This window comes from Manis pentadactyla, chromosome 13 (assembly GCF_030020395.1).
Source record: "Manis pentadactyla isolate mManPen7 chromosome 13, mManPen7.hap1, whole genome shotgun sequence".
NCBI classification, from domain to species: domain Eukaryota; kingdom Metazoa; phylum Chordata; class Mammalia; order Pholidota; family Manidae; genus Manis; species Manis pentadactyla.
This window is the reverse complement of record NC_080031.1, coordinates 53,390,365-53,416,677: the sequence shown is the minus strand read 5'-3', so window position 1 is coordinate 53,416,677 and position 26,313 is coordinate 53,390,365. Positions and strand designations below refer to the sequence as shown.

Sequence of the window (26,313 nt, the reverse complement as noted above, 5' to 3'; positions counted from 1 at the left end):
GAACAAATTGGATACAAAGGTATGAAAAATGCATAATGTGCTTAGTGAGCTATTAATTAGCTTATTAATGCTGAGCTGATGGAAGATAAAGGTAAAGTAATAGGTAAGCCCAGATCATGGAGTGCTGTGAATGTCATTCAGAGAAGAGTGAACTTTTATCGTGTCAGGAAGAAGTCAGCAAAGGATTTTTAAGCCAATGACATGTCATCAGATTTACATCTTAGAAAGATCTACCGTACTGAATAAATTAGACTTGGAGTAAAGAAACTGGTAAGAAAGCAATTGCAGAAGTCAAAATGAGAGATGAAGGCATATACAAAAAGCCTAAGTGGGAATAACAAAGACATGATATAATCAAGTAAAATTTAGAAGATAGAATCAATAGAATTTGGTAAGTGACTGAATGTGAGAGGTAAGAAATAGGGAGGGAAAAGCAGAAATCCACTGTTTCTGAGTTAGGGATCTAAGATCAGAGTAGAAAATGCTGTTAGGAAGACGATCTGAGAGAAGGAGAAAGACTGCAGTTACAAGGGAATGTAAGGTCAAGCGAAGGAATTTTGAATAGCAGGGACTTGAGTGTCTTTATGAGCTGAAAAGAAGGAACAGAGTAGGCAGAAACTGGAGATACAGAAGAAAAATAGGTTACCTACTGATAGATCAAGGCCTCTGAGGTGATGGGGAAAATGTAGTAGTAAAGTATTAGCAGAAAAATTATTCCTGAACAGAAGAAGGAATACTGCCTCAAGGAGTAAAAAGGAGAGGTTTGGTTGGGATGCAGGGACATTTATCAAGAACAGAATAATAAGGCAAGAAGCTGAGGTAGTATGTGAGAGACAACAATCTCTCCTTGGGTTTAGGCAAAGAGTCTGGGATGAGGGAGGGAAAGATTTGCAATATTTGCTGAGGAAAGAGAAGAGAGAACTGATCAAAGACAGGCAAATGAATTGATAAGTAGTATGTACAGGCCAGGATCCTAGTCTAAGCTACTATTATAGGAAAGTACAAACTTGTAGAGGTACCAGTTCACTTAGTTTTATAATTTTACTAGCAGGACTAGCTGCCTCGGTCTAGAATCAAAGAAGGTAGATTTAATGACCAGTATTAAGAACAGGATGGGGATAGTACAAGAAAGTAAGTTTAGGGAAGAGCTAATGCTAGGAAAAATGCAAAAGGGTTTAAAGGACTAGAGAGCTTCATGTAAGAAGCAAAACAAACATTTGAGAGTGAAAAATGAGAATGTGAAGAATAATCATATAATAAGAGGATATGGTAGGGCATTAAAACTTAGTATTTTAAAGCTAGAGTAGCAAAGTCTAAACTTATAGTTACAGAAGTCAGTTGCTAAAGTGAAGTAAAAAAATGAAATCCCTGAAGTTGTAGAGGCAAGGAACTCTCAGGCTGGATAGTTCAAACAGTGAAAAATCACTCAAGAGGAAATGGGATGTATTTGCTGTAAAAATATCTAATACCTAGAAAGATACATACCACCAGAAATGTTTCACTCTACTTACCCGTAAAGATTCCATGTAAGATTTATGACAGTCTGTATGCAATGTGTAGCCACGTGTCTGTACATAAACACGACTTTCCCAGCCAACTGATACTGCCAAGAGACAAGAACTCTTAAAAAAAATAAAAAGAAAAAAGAAAAATACAATTAATTTTAAATAAGTTTAAACAAACCTAAATATACCCACATAAACCTCTGAATGATTTTTTATTATACTACTGTGAACTTTGTATTTTTGTGACAGAACACTTGACTTGACAGCCAGCCCTAAGCCAGTATCTTTAAACTTGAAACTTCATGAAGTTATAGCTTCCTAATATCTCTGTACATAATGAAAGAAAAATTTTCTATTAGTCTTTCTCCACCCCATAAAATACAAGCTCCCAATGTTATACCACAGTTCAGTGTGAACTATACTGCTGCTGATCACTTGACATGGTCTACGTGGTATTTACCCACTCTACAGCAGCTGACACTAACAGCTTTCTTTGCCTGCCTATTTCCCTCTGGCTTCTACAGTGCTACTCTCTTGACTTTTCTCCAATTTCTTTAACCATTTAGTTTACACCTCCTTTTAAGACTGTTTCTTTGCCTGCCCCTTCAATGTTTATATTCCTCAAAGTTCTATTCTTAGTGCTACTCCCTTCTCCTTCAAACTATTTTCCTTTCCCTGAGTGATTTAATCAGTAAATTTAACTATCTTCCAAGCCTACATCTCAACAGAACTCAAAAAAAGAAACTCAGCTGCCAACCAGAAATCTCCACTGTGATGTCCTTCAGATAATATAAAACCAGTGTGTCAAAAACTTGTCATTTTCTCCATGCATCTTTCTATTCATTTTAGTTAAAAAACTCTACAATCTATTAAGTCACCAAATCAGAAAACTAAGAGTTATTTTCTATAATCACATCCTTTCCTTACACTAATACAACTATATGTATTAGTTCTCAAGCCACAGATTTTGACCTCTATTCATTCCCACTATAACATTCAAGTCTGTATCATTTTTTGTGGGGGAGAGAGTTCTTTAAAATAAAGTTCCTTAACTGGTCTCCTTGACTCCAATTTCTGCTCTCCATGATGTGTCCTCCACACATCTTATTAAAGTAAAAATGTGCTCATAAGAATAGCCCTACAAAGTATCTTAACATTAACAAGGGTTTCATATAATATGCACAAAAAAGAGACCAAGATTATGTAATCAAAATACATATCATTTTGAAAGTTAATTGCCTTCTTCTCCTCCTTTCCTGCTAATTCCTTCCCTTTAAACCTATAAACAGGCTTAAACTTTTCTTCCTAAAATAATTTTCTTTGAATTTTCCTTTAGCCTCTGTCAAATGGCATTTGGGCCTGAACTTGACTTCACCTCCCTGAGTCTGTAGTACGTACATGGCCAAGCCAGAGCAACATTAGGCCCAAGGTCTGACATGAGACCACATAAGAAGAAAGATTTGAGAGCCATAAAAACGGAGTAAAACTTTATATTTTACTTTTATGTTGAAAAGAAACATATGGTAATATAAGATGACCAAATTATTTTTAAACAATAGTAAACAAAGTTCCAACATTAAATCAAGACTCGTCATAAGCATCTAAGAGTTGAAATTATTACACGGTGAAAAATGCCTTCCCAGTTTATTTAAAGATGTGCAGCAACAGAAATAAAATCCTCACAGCAGGTGGGCCAGTTTTTAATGTTAAAAATCAGAAAAACAACAGGAGACCTGTTCATCTCTGCTTTATGCTTCAGAGCTGCTTGAAGTAGAAGCAGATACTCGTATTAGTTCATTTTAGAATAGTTGGTAGTCAGTTAATAAACAAGCTGTTCTCTTTTGCAATGTCTTATGAAAATGTAATTAATCTTTTTAATTAAAGCAGTTAGCTTCTAAAACTGAAAATAGCATGTCATTTGTCTATGCAGCTTTAGATTTCTTATTTGAAATCTGCTACCGTCAAAAAAAAGCATGAAAACACTTACTAACATGAGACAAATATTTTAGGAAGATTTCAATGATATGCCCAGCTACTGCTGTGCTAACTGCTTAACACTACATCTTCACAACCTCAATGTTTATTAAAACCTTGTGGTATTATCCTTGTTTACAAAAAAGGAATGAAAAGTTTACCAAGATCACTCAGTTATAAGTGATAGAGACCAACTTCAAACCCAAGTCTATCTGACTCTAAAGTTCAGGTTCCCTTGCTACTACGTCACCTCTTTCAAATAAAATGCTTCTAGTGTCCACCATAAATTCACAGTCTTCCATGACTAAAATTCTACATGTCAACTTTGTAACATTTGATCTGAGGAAAGAAGAATCTACACCGTGTAATTCCATAATCAGGACCAGTGCCCTTTGGTACTGCTCTAAGCAGTATCTCTGGCTACAAAACTCTGATAATCTATGCTAGAGTAATTCAAGAAGAAATCCAGTAAGCATTTATAACACACGTACCATGTGCTAGTCTCTGAATGGAATATAAATCCAATACAAGAAATGGCCCTAAACGTCCAGAGGTATGTAGTCCAGGGAACACACCATATATACATACAATAACCATTATGAATGTACATAAAAGTATTAATACAAGAATAGACTCTCACAATCACTAGCAGAAATATAACAGAGAATCAGACAAGTTCAGAGCCTTTTTACAAAAAAGATTTTTTTCTAAAAATGAGTAACTATCCTTGAAGCAAAAAAGGATACTACTGTTTCTCTCTGTCATTAGATCACTCCTTCCCTCAAAATTATTTTACTCCTAGGTCTGTATCATATTTTGATTGAATCAAGTTATTTTTCTTTCTATTTGGCTTTAGGATTCACTTTTACTCATTTACTCTAAAGTGATTCAAAATGTTAAAATTAAAACCAAGGTTATGACAGGAAACTAAAATCTAAATGAAGGTTGTAGTAAATTTCTGCAAAAGCAGAACTTAGCACAACTGTACAATTATCTTTAAAATGAATATATCTCTTAGTGTCGAAAAATAAAATAATATATATAAGCTTTCAAAAATTCAAAGGAATAATCAAGAAAACAGTGTTAGGAATGTTAGGTAGAAAGACAGACACGAGCCACCAGAAAAGGGAAAGACAAGGTTCAAAGAAGAAGCTGCCCAAAAACGCTGCCCAGGGAGGGGGTTCCATGTGGAGACAGCAAAGGCTTTGCAGGGAGATAACTTCCTCCCCTCCCCAACCAGACCACAACAGAATAAAAATGCTCTCTGAGAGGGGTGACTATAAAGAAGGACCTATAAATCAAATAATCCCACCTTGCCAGTCAAACAGGTGCCTCCCAAATCAGAAAACTAAGAGTTATTTTCTATAATCACATCCTTTCCTTCCACTAATACAGAACCAGAATTCAATAGACAAGCCTCCCACCTAACAAATCGAGGCCTTTATCTACCTTGACGCTGGCCCACTCCTCCCTTGGAGTATATTCAAATAAAACTTGCCCTCTGCTTTGCTACTGTGTCTCCGCCTTTCAATTCTTCCTGCAAGTGGGGACAAGGACTCAGGAGAATGCACTCAACCTGCAACAAATGTATGAAAGACATCCTTTTTCAAAATAATGAAAATTTCATTTAAAAGCTTCTGAAAATATGTGGAAGGATAATCCTTATTACCTAACCCAAACTGCATTATAAAGCCTAACCTGAGCCCTCCTAAATGGGCTACCTTGAATATCAAAAACAACACTTTACATTTACACTGACCTTTATGATGTATCAAGGGATCTAAAGAAATTTCTAACCTGGTGGATTACTGCATCAAAGACCACAATATGCCCTATTTTGCAGATAAGGAAATTGAGCCCTTCCGTGTTTATATAGCCTAGCTCATATTGCTAAGAAATGGAAGAAGCAGAGTGACAACCCACTTTTTCTGATCTGGGACTCTATAATCTATACAACACCTCTGTAGCTAGAGACATCATCTCCTCAAGAATCCACCAAATTTTTTCTCCTCTGTCCACCCAACTGAACCGTACCACTCTGACTGTTAACATCACTAGGCCAATTCCTGTTTATCTGATTAAGTAATCTTTCTTCCACCTATACTACTAGTTTCTTATAATTAATCTAGTGTATTGTGAGCAAGAATCTCATTAGCTAACCAAAAATAATGTTGCACTTTTTTTTAAGCATTTTAAGTTATTATTGTATGTTTACTTAATTCAAAACACAGTAGATTCAAAAAAAAAAAAAACAGGTGAAAGAACACTTCATTTGATAATCTACTCAGGAAACACTAGAAGTGGTATGGAAATTTTACAAAGAAGTTAACAATGCTTTTGCTACTAAATAAATAAAGTTGATCTTCTGAGGTTTAGGACGCCTGAGTGCTAGAGCCCCTAGGTAAAAAGAGCTGGAAAAAAAACAAGCTCACAACAAGAAAACAGAAAAGCATGAATTAAATCTGACCCTACTTTACATTTTAGAAGTATCATAATGAGAGAATACTCCGTCATCCTGGCAGGCACCAGTGCCACATGCCTGCAACCAACATTAACACCCCAGAGAGTAAAGATCCTGGTCACTAAAGGGAGTGAATCACACAAAGTTATCATTCCATAGGATTAAGGTAGGAATGAAATGTCAAAATAACCTTGCTCAATCCAAAATCCCTAAAACACCAGAGAGGAGAGTGAAACCAAGATAACCAATCTTCTCAATAAAGATTTCAAAGTAAAAATCATAAACATGCTCACAGAGCTACAAAAACATATTCAAGATCTCAGGGACTATTCAAGACAGACATGGAGACTTTGAAAAATACAATAGCTGAACTGAACCATACAATGGAAGGACTTGAAAGCAGATTACAAGAGTGACAGGAGACTCAATGGAATACAAATTACAGAACAAAGAAGCTGAGGCAGAGAGAGAAAAAACGATCTCTAGGAATGAAAGAATATTAAGAGAGCCATGTGACCAATCAAAAAGGAACAATATTCACATTATAAAGATACCAGAAAAAGACAGAAGAAAAGGGATAAAGAGGGTCTCTGAAGAAATAATCATTGAAAACATCCCCAATCTGGGGAAGGAAAGTCACACAGACCATGGAAGAGCACAGATCTCCCAACAAAAAGGACTCAAGGAAGATAACAGCAGGATATACAATATTTAAAATGGCAAAGATCAAGGATGAGGACAGAATATTAAAAGCAGCCAGAGAGAGAAAAAAGATCACATACAAAGGTAAACCCATCAGGCTATCATTAGACTTCTCAACAAAAATGTTACAGGCCAGAAGGGAGTGGCAGGATATATTTAATGTAATGAAACAGAAGGTTCTTGAACCAAAAATACTCTACTCAGAAAGATTATCATTTAAATTTGAAGAAGGGATTAAACAACTTCCAGATAAGCAAAAATTGAGAGAATTTACTTCTTCCACAAACCATCTCCACACTGTTCCTAAGGCTAAATAGCTGTTACCAGTACAAACAAAACCATAGTAAAGAAAGTGGAACAATTAATTACTAAATAAATGCAAAATTAAATCAACTACCAAAGTCAGACAAGGGATAGACAAAGAGTACAGATTATGACACGTAATATACTAAATCTGGAGGAGGAAGAAAAGGAGGGGAAAAAATAACATTTAGATTGTGTTTGTAATAGCATTACATGAGTTAAGTTAGACATTGAGATAGAAAGAAAGTTACCCTTGAACCTTTGGTAACCACAAATCTAAAGCCTGCAATGGCAATAAGTACATACATATTGATAATCACCCTAAATGTAAATGGTCTGAGGGCACCAATCAAAAGACATAGAGTCACTGAAGGGACAAAAAATAAGACCTGTCTATATAATGCCTACAAGAGACTCAGTTCAAACCCAAAGACATACACAGATTAAAACTGAAGTTATGGAAAAAAATATTTCATTCAACTAATGGAGAAAAAAGCAGGCATTGAAGTACATGCATTCAACAAAATAGACTTCAGAAAACAAAGTAATGAGACAAAGAACACATTAGATAATGATAAAGGGGTCAGTCCAACAAGAGGATATAACCATTATAAATATCTGTGTACTTAACAAAGAAGAACTCAAAAATGTGAAACAAGTACTAGCACAATAAAAGAGGGAACTAGATTGTGATGCATTCATTTTAGGAGACTTCAACACATCACTCACTCCAAAGGACAGAAAAACCAGACAGAAAATACGTAAGGAGACAGAGGCACTGAACAACACATTACAACAGATGGACCTAATCGACATCTACAGAACACTCCACCCAAAAGCAACAGGGTACACATTCTTCTCACCTGAACATGAAACATTTTCAAGAATAGATCACATACCACAAAAAAACCCTAAAGAATCCACCCCAAAACTACTAAATCAAACATCTGAATTCAGCAATGTTGCAGGATACAAAATTAACACATAGAAATCTGTTGCACTCCCATATACTAATGATTAACTAGCAGAAAGAGATATCAGGGAAACAATTCCATTCATGATTGCATCAAAAAGAATAAAATACAGAGGAAAAAACTTAACAAAGGAAGTGAAAGTCCTATACCCTGAAAACTGTAAGACAATCTTGAGAGAAATTAAAGAAGATACCAATAAATGGAAACACATCCCATGTTCATGGATAGGAAGAATTAATACTGTCAAAATGGCCATCCTGCCCAAAGCAATCTACAGATTCAGTGCAATCCCTATCAAAATACCAGCAGCATTCTTCAATGAACTAAAGCAAATAGTTCTAAAATTCATATGCAACCACAGAAGAACCCGAATAGACAAAGCAATCATGAGAAGGAAGAATAAAGTAGGGGGAATTATGCGCCCTGACTTCAAGCTTTACTACAAAGCCACAAAAATCAAGACAGTTTGGTATTGGCACAAGAACAGACCCATAAACCAGTGGAACAGAATAGAGTCCAGATATTAACCCAAGCATATGTGCCCAATTAATATACAATAAAGGCACCATGGATATACAACGGGGAAATGACAGCCTCTTCAACAGCTGGTGTTGTCACAACTGGACAGCTACATGCAAGAGAATGAAACTGGATCATTGCTTAACCCCATACACAAAGTAAACTCAAAATGGATCAAAGACCTGACTGTTAAGTCATGAAACCATAAAACTGTTAGAAGAAAACAGGCAAAAATCTCCTGACTATAATCATGAGCAACTTCTTCCTGAATGCATCTCCTTGAGCAAGGGAAACAAAAGCAAAAATGAACTTTTGGGAATACATCAAACTAAAAAGTTTCTGTACAGCAAAGGACACCATCAACAGACAAAAAGCCATTCTACAGTAAGGGAGAATATACTTGTAAATGACATATCTGACAAGGGGTTAACATCCAAAATATATAAAGAACTTACACACCTCAACACCCAAAAAGGAAAGCAAATAACCCAATTAAAAAATGGGCAGAGATATGAAGAGACAGTTCTCCAAAGAAAAAATTCAGATGGCCAAAAGCACATGAAAAGATGCTCCACATCACTAATCATCAGGGAAATGCAAATTAAAGCCCCAATGAGATATCACCTCACACCAGTAAGGATGGCCAGCATCGAAAAGAGTAAGAACAACAAATGCTGGCAAGGATTCGAAGAAAGGGGAACCCTCCTATACTGTTGGTGGTAATGTCAACTAATTCAACCATTGTGGAAAGCAATATGAAGTTCCTAAAAAAAAAAAAAATAGAAATACCATTTGATCCAGATTCCACTTCTTGGAATTAACCCAAAGAATACAAATTCTCAGATTCAAAAAGACATATGCACCCCTATGTTTATTGCAGCACTTTTTACAGTAGCCAAGATATGGAAGCAACCCGTGTTCATCAGTAGATGAATAAATAAAGATGTGGTACATACACACAATGGAATACTATTCAGCCATAAAAAAAGAAACAAATCCTACCATTTGCAGCAACATGGATGAAGCTTGAGGACATTATGCTCAGTGTAATAAGCCAAGCAGAGAAAGGAAAGTGCAAAATGATTTCCCTCATTTGTGGAGTATAACAATGAAACAAAACTGAAGGAACAAAATAGCAGCAGACTCAGAGACTCCAAGAAGGAACTAGTGGTTAAAAAAGGGGAGGGATGTGGTAGGATAGGTTGGGAGGGAGGGAGAAGGGGATTAAGGGGTATTATGTTTAGTACACATGGTGTGGGGGATCACAGGGAGAACAGTGCAGCACAGAGAAGGCAAATAGTGACTCTGTAGCATCTTACTACACTGATGGAGAGTGACTGTGAAGGGGTATGTGGGGGGGACTTGGTGAAGGGGGGAGCCTAGTAAACATAATGTCCTTCATGTAATTGTAGATTAATGATACCAAAATAAATGAATGTATAAAGATGTAGAGAACTGAAATTGGGCAGCTTTACAGCACCTTGACATTTGAGAAGGTGGGTGTTTTTGTTCAGTCATTTTCATTTAGCCACTAAACAGCTGCTGATTGAATTATATCCAAACACTTTCTGGTCAGTACTGTAATTTTCTTTCCTAAATATCATGACTTTAATATCACAGAAATACATTGTCTTTTCCTCAAAAGCATGATACAGACCTGGGGTGGTTTGAGAATATAAAAGATAAAATCATCCAAGTAACATCAGTGATTCTTGCTTAAATATACATCACATGGAGAAGAGGGACGGAAGGATGGCCTAAGTGAGAGAAGGGGTCAAAGAGGTGCAGGCTTCCCATTGTAAAATCAAGTTGCCACAGGGATGAGCACAGCACATAGAATATAGTCAATAATATTGTGGAATATTTGTATGATATTATCTACAGATATCTACATTTATCATGGTGAGCATTTAGCAAAGTGTACAATTCTCAAATCACTATGTTGTACACTGAGACCAGTATAATATGTACATTAACTATATTTCAATTAACTTTATTTCAATTAAATTTAAGGGGTAGTAGCCCTCAGGAAGATATTCAAGAGTCTATTAGTTTAATGAAACATAAGAGAAATAATAAAATAGAAAAATTTGTCAACTGAATATTTTCTGCAGTTTTCAAAAGACAAATGGGTGGAAGGAAGGACAAAAAGAAACAAAGTAAGAAATCAGAAGATGGATAAGAAGGAAATAATGAAATATTGCATTAAAGAAAGGTGGTAGAAAATTTTATTCCATTTGTAAAAGTAAATCATTATATATAAATTTGTATCATTTGTACATTTTATCTGAGCCAATATATCATCTGTAATTTCCAGTAGACAAAATAAATGTGGAGCCAGAAGCACTGAAATGATGGTTATATTTTATTAGCTAATCATCTCCCTCTCTGTCATACACATTTAATACTAAAAAAGTAGTTTTCAATGTGACAGAACCATCCATAGAAGTACTGATTTTTAGACCTTCAGCTAGGTTGCTTTTATAAATAGTTTTGAACATGAATATAAGGACTTAAAATACATACAAATGTAATTTAAAAATTAAAGGAGTTACAATGGCCAAGAGCTTCCATCACACCTAATTCTGTGATCTCATATTTCTTTGAACAATTAGACACATGCAGAAATATTTATTTTAAGGAGAATGGGAACTGAGTATCATGTGAATATATTTGTTTCTAATTTTCTTCATACTTAGGCACTATCAAACATTTTATTTGTCCTTTATTCTTTAAAATTTTTTATCGAAATAGATGATATACAATATTATGTGGTTTCAGATGAACAAAGTGATCCAATAATTGTATACATCACCAAATGCTCATCATGATGTGTAGTGATTATATGTCACCAAAAATACATTGCAATATTATTAGTTCTATTACCTATGCTGTACTTCCATCCCTGTGACTAAATTATTTAATACATTGAAATTTGTAATTCTTTATCTAATGCACCTATTTCATTTGCCCCTGTCCATGGTAACCAGCAGGCTATTCTCTGTGTTTATGAGTCTGTTCCTGTTTTCTAGCTTGTTTAGTTTATACTTTGTATGCTACATAAGTTTATCAAACTATACTAATTCTGGAGAACACCTGTTAAAATTCATTCTTAAATTATTGTGATTCTATTATAAAAAACATTTCCATGTTTATTCTTAACAACAGATACAATTCATCTCACCAGGAGATGCACCATTTATTCTTCTGCACCTATACAAAAAAGTAAATTATTCTTTATTGTATGTTCATTGGTGAAATTTATTAAAATTGTTTACCATGTATTTGTTTTTTATTGTTTGTTTTTTTGTACTTAAAGTAAAATGGGGGTGTGAAGATGGTTGAAAAGGTGACAGAAAAAGAGGTACAGACTTCAAATTATAAAATGAATTGGGCCTAGGAATGGAAGTGAAGAAAAAGGATTATAAAATATAACACTGTAATATGGTGGTTGGTAGCGGGGTGTACATGGACCATGGCAAGAATCGCTGGGAATGTGGGTAAGTACTGAGTCACTGTGTTTGTTGTACATCTGAAACCAATATAATATTGTACATGAAAAATATCCCCCCAAAATTACATACATTATAAAATATATAGCTACTGCGTTTGAGATACTTAGAATTGAGACAGTGCATAAAATTGTAAACATTGAAATAATAAAAACAAAATAAGGTAAATTCCCATCAGTTTCAAGAATCCAAAACAGCTATGTCACTGAGTTGTGAAACTTCAAATGCTAGTGACAGGTCCACAATGGTTTTAATGAGGAGGTGAATTTTTAAACATCTCCAAAGTCTCAGAGGGCTTCCTCGTGGTAAGGAACTGAGGATGAGTATTCCAAGGAAGAGCATGAAGTCAGGAGATGTTTTTAACAACAGATCCAATAAATGGAATCTTTAATTAAAATATAAGTAACATATTCATCACCAAGCACACACAATGACTTGCCAAATTTAGAATCAATAGTCCCCTTGACTTTTTTTCTCTAACCCATTTTTTGCCTTCCTTCCCTCCAGAGAGATCCCCGTGGAGCTAGGGGGTGGATGGCTACAATCTCACCACCGTGACTCACTTTATCCTCACGGGGCTCTCTGACCTCCCCGAGGTGCACCATCCTTTCTTTGTGGTCTTTGCCATCACCTACAAGGTCACCTTGGTGGGAAACGGGGCCATTCTCTTGGCCGTCTGGATGGATAGGAAGCTGCACACACCATGTATTACTTTCTGGCCAGTCTGTCCCTCTTAGACATATCCTGCCCATCAGCTACTGTCCCCAAGATGTTGGACAACCTCCTGACTGGGAATCACAGCATTTCCTTCCTGGGCTGTGCTTTGCAGCTTTATTTCCTGGTGGCCCTTGTGGGGACTGAGGTCTTCCTTCTCGCTGTCATGGCTTATGACCGGTACGTGGCCATCTGCTTCCCCCTCCGTTACACCCTCATCATGACAAAGGCTTGTTGTACCCAGCTGGCAGCAGGGTTTCTCCATTCCCTCCTCCACACAGTGTCCACCTTCTGCCTGTCTTTCTGTAAGTTCAATCGGGTTAACCAGTACTACTGTGGCGATCCCCCACTGGTGTCCCTCTCCTGATCATCCACCTACATGGCAGAAATGCTTGTTTTAGTGGCAGGAGGTGTCTCGGGAATTCGTGCCTTCCTAACCACCTTCATCTCTTACATTTACATCATATCCATCATTCTAAAAATCCAGTCGGTGGAAGGAAAGCACAAAGCCTTCTCCACCTGTGCCTCCCGCCTCCTGGTGGTCTGTTTATTCTATGGCACAGCCATCTTCACCTACATTCGTCCATCTTCAAGTCACCACTAGCCAGACAGGGACAGACTCATCGCCATGCTCTACGGGGTTATCACCCCAATGCTAAACCCCACGGCCTACAGCTTGAGGAACAGAGGTGAAAGGGGCACTCAACAAGGTCTTATGTCACTGAGCATGTTTACACTGAGTGTAACAGTAAAACAGGAAAAGTCAGTAATCCTTTTAGAACACATTTATAAGGAGAGTTCATAGACAATAATTTTATTTGACACATAGAATACACTTATTCACACTGAAATTATAAACATGCAAACATACACATGATTTTAGTTTATCTGAAAGCCTACATATCTATATATGCATATGTTGTATCTCAATCCAACAGGAACTTAAAGTATATAACCCCAAAATAAACCTTTTCATGAGTAGCAGAGAATACTAGTTACAGTAATATAAGAATAAACCGAGCCTATCTTTTAAGGTAATTAGAATTTATGTTCATAGCCATATCCATAACCATAGCTAAACCAATACTATTTTTATATCTACATTTACATCTATATCTAAATGTCTATTCATAGATGTTTGTTTTTCTTCTTTTCTTCATGTGATTGAATGCCTGTGCTCTCTCCATAAAATTATCCTTTTGCTCATCCTGTCTTTTTTTCTTCTACTTACTATGTATTTATCTGCTTTTATCCCTCTTTCTGTGACCCTGTACATTCTTAGATCTACCTGTCTATCCAGAGAGGACTTATTTTATCTCTGATTTAGTTATCTAATTTAGTTCAGTAAAGTACTCTCATCTTACTCTCAACATGATCAAAATTGAAAGCACCATTTTCTAACACAGACACACACACACATACACAAACCACAAACACTCCTTATCAGTTGCTGTGTATTTTTAGTATCAGTATTCTCCAGCTACAGGGACTAAAATCCCTGAAACTAACCTCTCATTTAGATATAGTAACCATTATGGAGAAATGGACACACATAATTTATAATTGTATCATTTTCCCCACCATTACTGAGATAGAGTTGACATATAATGTTGTATAAGTTTTGGTGTGCAAAATGATAATTTGATATATTTGTTGCAAAATATTTGACACCATAACGTTGGTTAACACATCTACCACCTCTATTTTATGACACTATCCTTTCTCCATTGTGTTTCTTGGCTGCCTTATCAGATATTAGCTGCCCATATATGTATGTTTACTTCTGGCTTTTAATTCTATTCCATGGGTCTATGTGTCTAGTATAAGGTTTTGTTGGCTGGTACCACACTCTTTTGCATAATATAGCTTCATAATATAGTTTGAGGTAAAGAAGAGTGATACCTACTCTGTACTTTTTTCAGTAGTGTTTGTAACTTAAGGTTCTTTTTTATTCCATATGATAAGAGTTTTGATTTCTATTTATGTGGAAACTGACATTGGAAGTTTGATGGGAATTGCATTGAATCTATAGATAACTTTGGGTGGTGTGTACATTTTAACAATATGAATACTTCTTATACATGATGGGATATTTACATGTATTTGTATCTTTTTAAAATTTCTTTCATCAATGTCTAATAATTTTCAGTTTATTGACCTTACACTTCCTTGGCTAAATTTAGTCTTAGTATACTTTTGATGCAATTGTAAGATATGTCTCATATCTTTTATACATAAATTATTAATGTATCAAAATGCATTAGGTATTTGTATGTAGATTTGTATCCTGTGAGTTTAGTTTTTTTGTTTAATACTTCCTGGTGGAATCTTAGTGATTTTCTGTCTCTTGTTTATGTCAGCTTTTATCAATGCACATACACTAAAATGCACATTTCTTACTGCACAGATGGAAGAATTTTGATGTTTATATGCTCATGTAATGATCACCCAGATTAGGATTAATAATCTCATTAATTTTCCCCTTTGAACTATTTCATCCAATCCCCTACCTTCCTCCACTATGTCAACCACCAGTCTCTTTCCTGTGCCTATGAGTCTATTTATAACGTGTTTGTGTTGTTTTTAGATTACACAGGTAAGTGAAATCCTTCTGGTGTGAAAATGATATTTTTTCTTCTTTCTCTCTGAGACTTATTTCATTTAGCAAAATACCCTCTAGGTCAATCCATGTTGTTGAAATGCAAAAATCAATTTCTGGGTTTTTTTTTCGTCTTAAGTACTTTTCTACAAAAAATACATCATCTACAGAAACAACATTAATACTTCTTTCATTATTTGGATATTTGTAAATTTTTGTCTTGCATAATTGCTAGGATTCCAATGTTTTGTTGAATGAAAGTCACAAAAGTCAGAACCTTTTTGAGATTTTTGCATCTATGTTCATCAGGGATATTGACGGCAGTTTTCTTCCTTGTAGTTTCCTTATCTTGCTCTGTATCAGGGTAATTATGTCCTTGTGAAATGGATTTGGTGATGTTCTCCCCTCTTAAAATTTTTGCAAGCCCTTGAGAAGTATTGGTATTAATTCATTAATGATTACTAGAATACACTAATAAATACATTAGTCCTAGGAGTTTTCTATTTTTAAGATTTTATTATTAATGGTTCAATCTTACTATTGGTCTGTTAACATTTTCTATATTTTCATGATTCCCTCTTGGTAGAAAGTGTTTCTAGGAAATGTATCCATTTGTTCTTGTTTAGACCATTTTTAGGCATGTAATTGTTCATGTTAGTCTCTTATGATCCTTTGTAATTCTGTAGGATTAGTTGTAATGTATCTTTTTACATCTACTATTGTATTTTTATATTTTGATAGCCTAGTTAAAATTTTATTTATCTTTTCAAAGACTCATCTCTTAGTTCTCTTTTTTCCTACTTAAAACACTATTGTTTGATGACTTTCCTTTTTGCTATATTGTATTCCTTTTTCTGTGTTTGTATATCTATTATAGGTGTGTGTTTTGTACTTACCATGTGTTTTATATATGACATGTTACATAAATAGCAGCCTATGTTATTTTGTTAGTTGCTTAATTTTGAATACCTTCTAACAGCCTACATTTCTGTTTCCCCCTCCTCCACTGAATATATAGATATAGATATAGATATGTATATGTCAACTTTATCACCTTTAACTTCAGGATTCCTTCAAATAATCTGCAAAAGTAGTTGATTTTGCTACTTTTGTATTTTAACTTTCAAACCACATTCAAAAATACATTGAAAAGATCATTCACCACGATCAACTAGGATTTATCACAGGGAAGCAAGGATGGTATAATATCTGAAAATCAATCAATGGGAAACACCACATGATCAAAAGGAAGGACAAAAATCATCTCAACAGATGTTGAAAAATCTTTTGACAAAATTCAACACCCATTCATGATAAAAACTTTCAACGAATATTAAAAAGGACATGTATTTCAGTATTATCAAGGCCATAGATGGCAAACCCACAGCCAACATCATACCATACAAATAACCAACAGGCACATAAAAAAATACTTCATATCACTAAACATCAGGAAAATGCAAGTCAAAACCACAATAGATGTTACCCCACACACCAGTCAAAATGGCCACATTGCAAAAACAAGTATTGGCGATGATGTGGAGAAAAGGGAACACTCTTTTTGGTGCAGTCACCATGGAAAATTGGTGAAGACATGGAAATCAGTATACTACAAATAAAATACTACAAATAAAATACTACAAATAAAAATCACCTATGACCATCAATTCCATTTCTAGGAATTTACCCAAAGAAAACAAAATCACTGATTTGGGAAGATGAATGCGCTCCTGTGTTGCCAGCAACATCACCTACAATAGCCAAATGTGGGAGAAACTAGCATGTCTATCAGTAGACAGATATATGTAATGATATTCGGCCATAAAAAGAAAGAAATTTGGTCATTTGCAACAACATGGATGGAACTAGAGGTCATCATGCTGAATGAAACAAGCTAGGTGGAGAGAGACAAATACCATATGTTTTCACCTATATGTGGAATCTAAAAACAAAACGAAGTGAAATTAAATTGAATTGGTAATGAAAAACCCCCAAGAAACCAAAGTCCAAACAAAATGAACCAAATAACAATAGGCATAGACACTGAGAACACACTGATGGTCCCCATGCGGGAGGGTCTGGGGTGGGTGGGTGAAACGGGTGAAGATGATAAAGAGGCACAAAATCTCAATCATCGTATAAATTAGTCACAGGGATTAAAGTACAGAATAGGGAAGCTAGTCAATAGTTCTATAACATCTTTCTGTGTAGACAGACTCTACACCAGTTGGAATGAACATTTAATAATGTAGAAAATGATTAAATCAACTAAGTAATATACTATAAATCAATATAATACTATACATCAACTATACTTAAATTAAAATTATTTTAAGTTTTGTATAGTACATTCATAATCTCACAGAAAACAGAGTAACCCATTATGTTCATAAGAGTTCAATGGTTTCTTTTACACAATAAGAAGAAACCTTATTTGCCATGATTTCATGTTTATAAAAAAAGACAGAAAATTGTAGTCCTTTATTTTTCTTCTTCTAACCATTATCCAAAAATCTTTCTATTGTTGGCCAAAACCTGAATTGGGCAAAAAATGTGAGATAGCTACTGTTTTTTAAGAGATAATTATATTTCAGGGTGGTTTGTGTAACACAGATGTGACACCATCACCACAAATAATATTACATTCAAATAAAAGGTAAAATATTAAGCAAACATATGAATATTTGTTAAAATAGACAACTAGTTGTGTTTTTAAGATTTTATTCAATTTTATATAGTATTACATTTTAACAAAATCTTTGGGTTTTTATACAATGCAGAACTGAATTTTTAAAACCACATGCAAACTCTGTTAGAATAAAATGAGGAAAAAAAACAAAATAAATATCAGGTTTCTAATAGTATAGTTGTATTATTACTTTGTTTCTTACTTCAAGTCTTTATGGATTTTTCCACTGTGTCTAAAATCAAGTAACAGTGAGCTGCCACTGCTATGGGCAACTCTGAAGTATCATAGAGGATGTGTGTCTGGGCAATGCTGCGTTTGGGAGAATTTAATTGTTTCCATAAGACCGCATGCAAAAGTTCACATACACTGTCTGATGTGGCACAAGTTCATATGATGAGGCCATTATTGTGTAAAGCTTTAAATTGAATAAAAATATCAATAACATACAGAAAAGGAAGTAACAGGATTATTCTAAATAATGTAGGACCAATCACTAGTGCTGTGATCACATCACATAATGACAATGGAGGACAAAGTGCGGGTAGAGGAGAAGAGAGGATAGGGGATGCCATAGACCGAGGAGAATCAGAAGTGCAGAGGCGGTAGATATTCACAGTGACCACCTGACTGTGGACTAAATTCCAAAGTTGTTGGGATTCCCAGTTTATTAGGAAAACTATAGAGAGAATGATACATGATTGCAGATTAAGCAGTGTATTACATAAACATAGAGAAAACGTTACTTTTTCTGAGGTGACAGGAAAAGGGAATGGAGTGAGAAAGTTTCACCATTCCCTCAACAACAACAGCTGTCTAATGACCCTGAAAAGAAGTGCTGGATTTCAAGGCAGAGTCTAGTTTCAGAGATTTTAGTCTATGTACCTGGGGAAAACTGGTAACAAGAATACATGGCAGCTGATTAGAAGGTGTGTGTGTTTGTGTGTATGTTAGAAGGTGCTTTCAGTCTTGAACATGTTGAAGCTAAGAGGGCAGTAATATTTTAAACTGAATTAGATATCTAAATCAGACAGGAAAAGACAGTGCTCTCCTTGGAGACACAGGTTTTACTGAAAATGGATAGGGTCACCAGAAAAGGGGGAGCAGCAGAGGAATACAGAGTGAGTGGGAGCAGAAGCTGAAAGACAGGGTGAGAGAGATCATAACGTTAGAGAGACGTATCAGCCTAGGCAGCTGGTATCACAGTGGAAAGAAGGGAAAGACCTGTGGATAAATGTTCAGATATAGGTTTAAAAATAGACATAAAATATACAGATGACACAGGTATAGGTACAGATATGGATATGGATGTGGATGTGAACACACACCCCAGTTAAATGAAGACACGCTCATTTACACCTCTTACTTGTGTGATCATTAACAGTTCTCTGTATACACCTGAAAATACCTACTTTTGAATGATACACTTTACGTTTCAATTGGAATGAGATAAAGATGCATACAGATATAGGTATAAAGTTACATGTATCTGTGTATCTATAAATTTATGTGTATTGTATGTATGTTCTGTAACAATTGAAAATTACTTTCTATGAATTTGTCCTATTTAAAAGTAAGCATTAAGACATTCTCTTTTACTGTTGCATTTCCTGTAAACATGCTCCATGACAGAAGACACTGCCGACTACACCTTTCACCTCTCTGTTCCTCAAGCTGTAGATCATGGGGTTTAACATTGTGGTAATAACACCATAGAGCATGGGGATGAGGCTGTGGCCAGCAGGAGAGTGTCCACCAGAAGAGGGTTGCATGTAGGTGAATGTGGCAGTGCCATAGAACAAGCAGACCACCAGGAGGTGGGAAGCACATGTGGTGAAGGCTTTGCGCTTCCCTTCCACAGACTGGATCTTCAGGATGGCAGATATGATGTAAATGTAAGAGATAAATGTGGACAGGAAGGCACCAACCCCCAAAATCTCTCTTCCCACAAACACGACCATGTCTATCAGGGACTTGGATGAGCAGGAGAGGGCCACCAGTAGGGGGATGTCACAGTAGTACTGGTTACTCTGATTTGACTTGAAGAAAGACAGGCAGAAGGTGGACAGAGTATGAAGGAGGGAATTGAGAAACCCTACTGCTCAGGTCCCAGCTGTTAGCAGGGCACAGCGAGCCTCGGTCATGATGAGATTGTTTCGAAGGGGGAAGCACATGGCCACGTACTGTTCACAAGCCATGACACAGAGAAGGAAGAATTCAGTCCCTACCAGGGCCACCAGGAAATAAACCTGCAAAGCACAGCCCAGGAAGGAAATGCTGTGATTCCCAGTCAGGATGTTGTCCAGCATCTTGGGAACAGTAGCTGATGGGCAGAATATGTCTAAGAGGGAGAGACTGGCCAGAAAGTAATACGTGGGTGTGCACAGCTTCCTCTCCATCCCGATGGCCAAAAGAATGGCCCTGTTTCCCACCAAGGTGACCTAGTAGATGGTGGCAAAGACAACAAAGAGAGGATAGTGCACCTCGGGGAGGTCAGAGAGCCCCATGAGGATAAAGTGAGTCACGGTGGTGAGATTGTAGCCATCCATCCCCTCTCTCCATGGGGTCTCTCTGGAGGGAAAGAAGCCAACAAATGAGTTAGATTAAAAAGCCAAGGAGCCCAGTGATCAGATTCAGAAATCTGGTGTGTAGTTGATATGAATCGTTAGCTCTATTCTAATTAGAGACTTCAGTTTTTAGAACTACTGTTTAAAATATCTCCTACAGCAGTTTGTTTCTTGAAATTTTCATCTTCCAATCCATTTCAGGACATAGCTCTCTGGGACCCTAAGGAGATGTGTAAAAATTCATCTCCTCAGTAAAAGCCATCATGGACCCTTCACCAGTGTTTGGGTTTAACAATTCAGTGGTAGCTTCCTGTGTGTTTGTCACACCTCCTTGGGCATTTCCTTGCTTTGCTTTGTATTATCTCATTGTGCACAATGTTATGCACTATCTCTATCTCAATTGTACATTCCTTAAGGGTAGAAGCCATGTATTTTGCATGGTGGGTAATTTTAATAATTATTAAAAACTAGCAAACACATAATAAAATAAAAATTATCTAAATAAGTTTTGTGTGAAAGAATGAATGATGTGGCTCTTTCTTAGACAAAGTGTAAGTATTGATAACAATACATATGGAAATGTTCTTACAGATTCTTAATCATAACCAGTTAACTATGAAATTTAATAGTTATTTTCCATAATTATTATACTTTAATAAATAAAATGTGTCTATAAAATATAAACAAAACCAAAGAACAAACAAGCAAAGCAGAAAAAGACTAAAAAACACATGGAACAGATTGCTGGTTACCATGCAGAGTGGGGAGAGCAGGAGAATTAGGTGAAAGAGATAAAGAGGTACAAACTTCAAATCATACATTGAATTTGTCACTGGGATGACAGTATAGCGTGGTGAATATAGATAATATTGTTATGTCTTTGGTGGCAGATGGTAACTACACTTACAAGGGTGAGTATCAGTAGTACATAGAGTGGTCAAATCACTATGTTGTTCATTTGAGAGCAATACAATATTGCATATCAACTGTACTTCAAAATCATATTTAAAAAAGGAAGGATACAGCTTTGTTGATAGTGTCTAAAGGTATCCCAAACTAGAAACAAATATGTTCATATTATATTTAATTCGTATTTTACTTAAAAGAAACATTTGATCATGTTTCTAATTATTTAAGGAAATAAAGGATTTTCAATATTATATATGATTGAAGCTGTTGGCCATAACTTTTAATTTTTGAATTGCAATTGATGTATTTTAATGACCCTCATAATCATATAGTTCAAGAGAACTTCTTAAAATCACTTCAACTGAAAGTCTAAAAGTCAATATTTTTGTGGATTATGTCTTCACTTTGAAAACTGTATTTGTTTTTTAATATCAAATGTGTATAATAGAAAGGGGATATGTGATAAGAAAATTAAATTTTAAAGGAATTTTCAATGGCTCCCCCTCTATATTTACTTTTGCCTCATGGAAATTGCTAATGATTTCTTTCCTCAGATAAAATGCATAATATGAATAATACAATTATATGTGTTGATATGTTTAAAGATATGGAATGAAACTTTTCTATCACAAGTTTTTCCACGTAGTAGTTCTTTATATTAATTTTTGATTGTTTTTAATAAAAACAGCAGAAATTATTCATTAGCAAACTGTTTTCAAGTTTAATATTTTATTTATACTTCACAAAACCAATAAGCTCTAGAACATCTATTTGTGAACTATTGCTCCTTACCATTTTTTAAAACTGAAATGTATGAGGGGCATTATTATATCGGTTTCAGGTCCACAACATAGTGGTTCTATATTTACATATATCACTGAATGCTCATCACAGTAAGTATAGTTACCATTTGTCACCAAAGTTACTAAATATTATTGACTGTATTCCTTTTGCCATCCTTTAATCCCTGTGATGAATTTATTTTATAGTTGGAAGATAGCAATTATCGCCTGACCCAACTTTGCCCACATTCTCACGGTCCTCTCCCATGTACTATTAAATAAGAATCTTTGATATTACCTTGGGGATGAGTTTATTCTTTCTTCAAGCAGGACCAGGTCTGTTTCATGCTTGGGAGGAAAATAAAATTTTTTTTCTTGATATTTAATCATGAAATTTAAGAAAGAAAATCACTATATTAACCACAAATTGCTTGGATATCATTATGCAAGCTGGTGTCTAGTGAATGAATTAAAATGTATGAAACAACATCTAACTGGTCAGTTTACAAATTCTCAAATTTCTAGGTTCTACGGAGCTCTACAATTTCACTTTTCTGCATCTTTACATATTAATTTTTGAAAATGTTGCAGTAAATTTATGAAAGTTTAAAAGGTACTTTCTAATACAAGAAAAATTATACCTTGTGACATTAAATATTGTTCTATATGAAATGTTTATTTTCCTTTGAACTCACACTTATTAATTTCACTCTTGGTTTTAATATGGATTATGGCAAATAAGTCAAAATATCCTGATAAATATGTAACCTAGTTCTACATCAGTTTCCTTAATCAATATACATTCCTCAAAACACAATAAAATTTCCAAATATTTATTACTTCATTGTTCACATTTTAAATCAAACTTCTAGCATATAGAGTTTGTTCATTTGGGAAGAAAACTTGTATTCATATTAACAATACCCTTCTTTAAAATCAAACATAATGAAATCTTAATAATTTGCATCTCATTAGAAAGATGAATGGTACTTTTCTTGATAACATATTGAAGAGGAAGAACTTTTATAACATTGTTATTAACCCGAGACTGATAGCACATATACTAAAGATTCCAACAAATTCTTAGGAAGTGCAATAGCTCACCTCTTCTGTGAGATTACTTGGTGTAAACATAAGAATATGAGTATATGAAAAACACAAGTTGAAATCAAGTTTTTTTGTTTTTCATTTTGTTTGGAAACAGTCAATCATATAATGAGAATTGGAGGAAGGGATGTGGAGCTAAGATTATCTTTCTCTTGGAAATTATCCAGAAATCAAGCTTTCTTATTATGTATATAACTTACCCTTGTGCCTATGTTTAAAATGAAACAAACCACATATGAAGCTCTCTCTTCTACATCAAATAGTTTATGTCAAGGATCTAGTATGTGTCAGAAATGAAAATTAGTTATTCAAGCAAAAATAATCACTGAGAAATCTCAGATCTTAAAATAATTAAAATGTTATAATTACTTCAGTATGTCAATATCAAGGAAAATTACAAGTAAAATTTCTTTATGAATAGGGGGATATGCCTTATTGAGGCTATATAGATAAGGAAGAAGTGAGTAGCCTTCCTTTTTAACTAAGTGGATTGACAGCTAAGATTTTAAAGCAATCAAAAATGTCCTTCTACACATCCTTATTGCATATTAGGAGTCATGGACCATTCTTGTAAGGAACATACATTCAGGACATTCAGTCAGAAAAATTCATTTGACACAGCAGAATTCTGCATACAGAGAATCTGGATACACACTTACAGGGGGATGAAAAATTTCTAGCAATGAAATTAAACAATTGAAAGCATTATTTACACATATACTGCATAATATTTAAAATTTCACACCCTTCATCATACTGGTTTAGCATTCAATTTTAACTAATTTATCAAATGTATACATCTTTACACCATATTAATATCTTTACAAATATCAAATTATTTACACTAAGAAGTCCAGAATTCACCTTTCATTTTCAATACCTTTTCAGTGTGAGAGTACTCAGTACCAATAAAAACTCTAAACAGTGAGAATGCAAAATGATCTTGCCAAATAAAAGGAAGCTTCAAAATGAAAAGAAAATTTCTTACTCATACACAGTATGAATATAGTAACTTATTCTATAGTTGAAATGATGTCCTGTTTTCTCTAAGGAAAAATATTATAGTAAATACTCTATAGGGAATATTCTTGTCTTCACAAATATAAATTGCTACCAACCTAAAAATGGGGACTTAATAATAATAGGCACTTACTTATTTTATGTTTACTAAATTTAATATAACTTGAAAAAAAGCTAAATTATAGAAATAAATGAAATTTTGCTGTAACTGTTTAGGATAAGAATAAACAAGATGGGTCAAAAATTGAATTGCAAAACAAAAGTAAAGAGTAAAGTAATATTATGAATTTTGTTTTATAATCAGTAAAGTAACTCTCAGTTATATGACTGTACTATCCACTTACATAAATTTGCATTTTTCATGCTAAATAACTAAGCTGTAGCACAATCTATTCATTATATGCATCTATTCAAGAATGCATTATTCACTTGTTAGTATTGTTAAGACTATCCAAATGAAAAGGGTTTTTTTTTTGTTTTAAGATTTCATGCTCAAATTGAGTGAAATTTCAAATTCTTATGAAACTACAATTCCTAAATTGTTTCATCTCAGAACAATGGTTTAATGTAAAACAAATTTAGATCTAAGAATGTTAAAAACACACATCTATAAATTAAAAATATACATGCACTCAGTGAGTTCAGGGGAAAGATATACAGATGGTCATTATGCCATTCTCATTTTTCTGTAACTGTATCACTTTCCAAGGTAAAATCAAACATGAACATAAAAAACGAATTGAGAGCCAACATGGTGGCGTGAGTAGGACAGTGGGAATCTCCTCCCAAAAACATATATATATTTGAAAATATAACAAATACAACTAATCCTAAAAGAGAGACCAGAAGACACAGGACAACATCCTGACTACATCCACATGTGCGAGAGCCCAGAGCCTGGTGAAAGGGGTAAGATACAACCCCCGGCCCGGCGGGACATGAGCACACCTCCCCCCAGCTCCCGGCGAGAGGGAGAGGGAGCTCAGGACTGCTAAACATGCAGCTCCAGCCACCCGCACCAGAGCACAGACACAGTGCATGCTTGGAGTGATGGAAACTAGGGAAACAGGGCAGCAAGACCTCTGAGGGGGTGCCAAAGCTGATGCCCCTGTGAAAAAGAAAAGCCAGTGCTTCTTGAAAGTCTTAAAGGAAGATGGATTTAACATCTAGACAGAAACAACACAGGTCACAGCACAGTGGCTGGAAATTACAGGGAAACCGGGCACACTAACCGCCTGGGCAACATCTCTGAGACCCCTCACAGGGGTAAACAGCCAAACAGCATGCCCACCCCCATCCATTAATGCTCCGGGCACTGCGAAAGCAGAGAAACAGCCTAAGGCAAAACGCCTACAGAAAGGAAAATTCCTACAATTCGGCCAGACAAGACACAAAGACCCAGCCTATACACAATTACCCAACACAAGCCACTAGGGGTCGCAGTTGACCCAGTAAAGAAAGGTCAGTAGCAAGTGAAAAGTATGGCCCTCCCAGCTGACAGTCAATAGCACCTGTCAACATGAAAAGGCAAAAAAATATGATCCAGACAAGACTAACCCAGACAGCTTCAGCATCTGCTACATCTTCCCTTGAGAAGGAACCTGGGGCGATAGACTTAGCCAGTCTTCCTGAAAAAGAATTCAAAACAAAAGTCATAACCATGCTGATGGACTTGCAGAGAAATATGCAAGAACTAAGGAAGGAGAATACAGAAATAAAACAAGCTCTGGAAAGACTTCAAAACAGAATGGACGAGATGCAAGAGACCATTAATGGACTAGAAAACAGAGAACATGAACGCAGAGAAGCTGATGCAGAGAGAGATAAAAGGATCTCCAGGAATGAAAGAATTCTAAGAGAGCTGAGTGACCAATCGAAATGGAACATTATACGCATTATAGGGATACCAGAAGAAGAAGAGAAAGAAAAGGGGATAGAAAGTGTCTTTGAAGAAATAATCGCCGAAAACTTCCCCAAAC

At 35.3% G+C, this 26,313-nt stretch overlaps 1 pseudogene; it reads right to left on the bottom strand.

The window, feature by feature from the left end:
* The window catches only part of LOC130678899 (E3 ubiquitin-protein ligase UBR3-like), a 189,951-nt pseudogene that overhangs the window by 67,642 nt on the left and 95,996 nt on the right, over positions 1 to 26,313 (bottom strand).